The following is a 5,274-nucleotide window of genomic DNA, read 5'->3' on the forward strand; positions in this document are numbered from 1 at the left end:
GCCGGCGGCGCGGGGCCGCGGGGGCTGCAGCGCCCCCGGCCGTGGCGGCGCAGCGGGGGCGCCGGGCAGCGCGGCGGCGGCGCCGGCGGCAGACTGCAGTGCGGCGAGGCGGAGGGTGCACCTGGGGTAGAGGTGGGAAAGGAAGGGATACGTATCAAGGTTTTGGGGTGAAGACGGAGGTTTGGATGACATGACATGATTGGACCCAGGAAGGCAGTTTTGGCATGCAGCAAGGCGGCCAGCTGAAGGAGCCAGCAGACAAACGACTGACCCCAGCGAGCCCCAGGGGACCGCCCCAGGCTGCTGCTGCTGCTGCTGCGGCGGCGGCCGCCAGGCAGTGGAGCAAGCACAAGCACGCCGCGCCGGGCTGGCGGCCCGCGGCACCTGCATGCGTTGGTTCCTGGCGCGTCCGAGGTGACGAGGAACCGGGGGTCGGCGTCCAGGAGCTCCCTCAGTTTGAAGATCCCGAGGCGCCCCTCGTTGACGAGCGACGGGCGGCGGCGCATGAAGCGTTCGAGGGTGGTGCCTGCTCGCCATGCGGGCGACGGGGGCAATAAATGGCAACAGTGGGAACCGAGCGCAGGCGGCTTTGCCGGCGAGGCGTCGCGGCTGCCGAATGCAGGTGGGGGCTGCAGATGTTTGTCAGGACACGCGATATTACAGGGGATTGCAGAGTGATCTTGGTGCGGTGGCGGCGCCGTTGGAGTATGCTGCCAGGCGTGCAGCTGTCAGACGTGCTATTCGAATGGCCCCAGGCTGCTGGCCAGCAGCGGGAGCGCGCGCACCCGCCTGCGCCAGGCTTATAGTGATGCTCTTTCTGCTGCGATGCAGGTGGGGCTGCGGGCGTCGAGGGCGCGTAAGGGGCGAAAGCAGCAGAATCAGGAAGTGAGCCGTGCAGGCTGGGATTGCAAAATTGATTACGAGGGGCGAAGTATTCCTGTCCCCGTCCCACTGCGTCCTCCGACCGACTGTATCGAGAGTCAAAGGGAGAGGTCGTCCCGGGCAGGGTAGCTGTGCAGCTGGTGTGGTGCAGCGGTGCAGCCAAGGATCTGAGATTGTGACCCAGATTGCCCCCAACCGCCTCGAACATTTGGGCGCAGGTCTTGCGACCCGCAGATCATCTGACGCGCAAGCTCGTTCTTGAGAATGCAGGCGGGGTCCTCCCGGCTGCGCGGCTGCGGCGCGGGTTGGCAAAGAGGAGGCATAGGTTGGGTGTGCATGCATTTGTGTCGTGCGCAGGGGCGCAACCCCAGATGCATCATGGGTGGGTGGGCGGGGCAGGTTTGTCAGCATGCAGAGGCCTCCCCGCCAGCGGCTGCGTAGTCGTGCAAAGACACCTCCTCAGAACCAGGCGTGGCGCCCGCGAAGCGCAGGGCGTCGCGCGAAGGCAAACCCCTCCATCTCACCCAAACAGTGTTGCAGGCCGCCACCAGCTGTTGGTCTTCTTCGTCCCCAGGTTCAAACGCGCTGCTGCCGCCGTCCGCCCGGACCAGCGCTGCCGCCGCCACGCCGGCCCCCTCCCTGTTGCCCTCCCTGCCGCTGTCCTCGCGGCCGCCGTCGCCCGCCATCGGCGCGTGAGCGCCGGCCGCGCGGCTTGCGTCGCCGGCGCCGCCGTTTGAGGGGCGCCCGGCGGGGGGCGGGCGCGGCAGGCGGGACGCGTGCAACACGCAGTAGAGGCGATTGGGGTCGTCGGGTGCGGGCTCGAGGGCAAAGAAGGGGTCTCCCTGAAAGAGCTGCCTCAGGCTGGGCTTTGGGGCGGGTGGTTGGCCGCTAGCCTGGGAGGACTGCAGGTGCTTTGACACGAGGATGCCTGGGGGTGAGGAGGGCAGGGGAGGGGGGCAGACGTGCGGAGAGGTGGGCGCTCGCAGCGGCTGGCTCGGGGTGCGGGCAGCTGAGCGGGCGCTGGGTGTTGGCTGAGAGGCGCTCGCTGAGCGCCGGCTGCGCGCGCACGTGGCGAGCGGGAACGGAGCAGCAGGGCGGCCATGGAGGGGTGGGCGGGCACGCACAGGGGCTGCTGGCATGGCAGCAGCCCCTGCGCATGCGTGCACATCATTTGCACATCAACGCTGGCACGCGTTGCGGCCCCACCTGCGCGCGCGAGGCTGATGCGCAGGTCGCCGTCGGCGGAGCGGCGCACGCGCTGCACGGGATGCGAGCGAAAGGCGCATTGTCATGAGCTGACCGTGAAACCAGGTCAAGGCGAGGGCTCAGGGGTTGACAGTCGCAGGTCAACAAGCTGCGCCAGGTCGCAGATTTGAATGTGCGCAGGCACTCGTGGTGGCGCGCCCTCGAGAGGCAAGGCGGCGAACAGCAGCACAGAAAAAGCTGCGAATCAAGCTGCAAGACTGGCCGCAGCGCACGCCCACCTGAGGGTCGATGTGTTCGCTGCCGCCGATCATTTGCCGGGCAACTATCCGGCGGAGCGCGGTGGCGTCTGTGCTGCCACGCTCGGCTGGCCACACCGCGTCAACAGCAGCCAGAAGTTGTTCCATCATGGCAGCCCGCGGGGTTTCAGGCCACTATGAAAGCTCTCATCGCCGGATGCGGGCTTACCGTGGCAGCTCAGCGCCCAATAACGAGCGGGACGAACATACTTGCGGTAATCGCAATGATCATATCAGTGCGAGAGGCCAAATCATCACATATGTCAAACACGCGCCACGCGTGATCTTCATCCCTAGGCCCGCGCAGCGTGCATAGAGTTGCCCAAGCAGTCTTACATAATAGTTGAGATCTGCCACGCCTGCGTGCTGCCGTCAAGAGAGGCCCAATGCAGGGACACCACCACCACAGCACGCACGTCGCGCAGGTTCCCGTTTGCCACGCTTTGCAGTGGCAAGTTGAGATTTCTGCATGCTCAAAGATTCCATTCATGATATGATGCCACAGATGTTGACGTACATGTTATGAGTTTATGCAGGCAAACAGGAAGTTGGGTAGGAGACAGCTCGCCGTCAAAGCAGCCTCCCCATGAGGAGCAGTACAGTGTACTGCGGCTGCCTGTTGTGTACTATACACGAGACCCGTGAACTGGGCGCTTTCCAGCGACATCCATGACAACCCACGACAGAGGAGGGCAGCACAACAGGGCGTCACATACATCGCTTCGCAATATGCACGGGTGCGAGGCTGTGATCAAACGCAAGCAAGCCAGCCACACGCGAAAAAAATCGATGACATGCTCCTCGCTCGGGTGGAGCAGCACGCCGATGCGACTCAGTCATGCGCACAAAGACTTGTGATAGGCGATGTGCGTCGCAAGAAAGTTCATTCCCAGAGGTTGGAGTGTGTTCGGTTGTCACAAGGACCACATGCTGAGCGGGCTGATCACCTGGTGGCTCTTGAATGTCAGGGGGCTGCCAATGGGCTGACGCCTGGCATTGCTTCTACTGCTCTCGTCAAGCTGCAGCTAGCCAGCTGCGCTCGGAAGATCCAAGCGGTGGGGGGGAGGGGCATGTCGGTGGTGCCCATCCCAGTCAGATCCGAGAGCGCCTCGGGCCTGGTGTGCATCCCCTTACCACTAGCTGCGCGGCTGTGTTCTAATGGATTCTTTCCCCGGCGCTCGTGACTTTATCAGCTAGATAGACTATAGCTCACGTGCGATCATGATCACCGCTTTTGGAGGCACAGTCGGGGGCGCAATGCCAGGCAGCTAGTAAGTTATTGAAGCAGCGAATGCCTTAATGGACGATGCGGCTGTCCTCGTGGCAGCCGCGGACGCCGTGTGGCCAGACGCCAGCGGCGACGCCGCGCAGCTCAAGCGCGAGTTGGTGCGGCAGATAGTTGAGGGCAGCGAAAGCGTCCAAGTCGAGGTGCCCGGCGAGAGCGCCCGGGACGCGGCTTGCTACGTAGCGCAGGCATGGGCTCTGACTGCTGGCGCCGCCGTGCCTGTTGCCCTCCGTTCTGAGTGCTCGACGCCCTCTCTAGCGCACCTCCTGCTGGCCGGCAGGGCCCCCCTTGCTGCGCCCCCACGCTCGCTTCCGCAACCCCTGTGGCGACACAGAAGCTGCGGCGGACGTCCAGAGGCGGCATCCGGCTGAGTCTTTCCAGGGCAGGTGCGGTCTCGACCGCGCCGCAACGGCTGCCCCTCCCCTCCCACCCCTCAGGCTCCCACAAGCGAACAAACCCCAGCTGATTTCGCCGTGTTCTTCCAACACTCAGCCTGCAACCACGACGCCAGCTCCCCGCCGTTCCGACGGCGCCGCCTTGATGGCCACCGCGCCCGCGCGCTCCCGCCCGCAGGCATCGCGGTCACAGCCGCCCTCAGGGCGAGGGGGCGCGGCTACGATAAGCCCAACGTGAGGCAGCTGCTGCAGGGGGACCCTTTCTTCTCGATTTCGGCCGCCCCCAATGACAAGAACCTCCTGTATGTGGAATTCGACCTCCCACGCCTGCGATCCCTGGCCCTGGGATACACAAACGGCGGCGGCGCCGGCGGCAGCAGCGCGCACAGCGGCTCCCCTGGAGGCAGCAGCGGCTGCGGCGGCGGCGGCGGGGGCGGCGGCGACGGCGCGCCCGCGAGGGTCGCAGGCGCGCACGAGAGCGCAGCGTACGCCCCACGAGGCGGTGCCGCGCGCCGGCTCGTCGCGGCCTGCGACGCCGTCTGGGTGCGTTTGGGCGCCGCCGCGCACCCGTCTGAGGCGGGGCTCTGCCGAGCCGCTCGCGCCCGCACGTTCATCCGACCCCCGTCCATTTTTGCAGCAGCTCATTGCGCTGTGCTCAACGTGTCCGGCCTTTCGCAAGCCGGCCGACCGCGCTCCGTGTCACCAGCTCCCCCCCCCACACACACACCTCCCTGACGCCCCGCAGCCTAGGAGCTCCCAGGATCTCGCTGCTGTCCTCAGGAACGAGCTGGCGCGGCAGATGATCTGCGGCGGGCCCTTCATGAACCCAGAGGTGACTCGGCCCGGCGACACGACAACACGGCTCGAACCACTGGGATGCAGTCGTCGCCGCCGCGCCGCCCGCCCGCCTGCCGCTGCCTAGCTGCAAAGATCGCCTGCCGCCCCCGCCGCCCGCGTGCCCCCGCAGCGCCATGCTTTCAGCAGCCAGGAATCCATCACAGTCAACCTGGCGCAAGCGGGTGCGCGCCCCCGTCTTAGCTCGCTCTGCGTGTGGTTTTAAGCGACTCCCTTCGAGACTGAAGCGGCGTCCGGCGGGGTTGCTGCGGGGCTGGTGGCCCTGTCTCGCTCAGAGGGCGGCGGCGTCCCGCTGCGCGGCCCCCGCACGTACCCCGCTGTCACTTCTCCACAGCGCCAAGCACGAGCGCCGCAG

The sequence above is a fragment of the Monoraphidium neglectum genome (genome assembly GCF_000611645.1).
Source record: "Monoraphidium neglectum strain SAG 48.87 unplaced genomic scaffold scaffold01728, whole genome shotgun sequence".
Classification (NCBI taxonomy): domain Eukaryota; kingdom Viridiplantae; phylum Chlorophyta; class Chlorophyceae; order Sphaeropleales; family Selenastraceae; genus Monoraphidium; species Monoraphidium neglectum.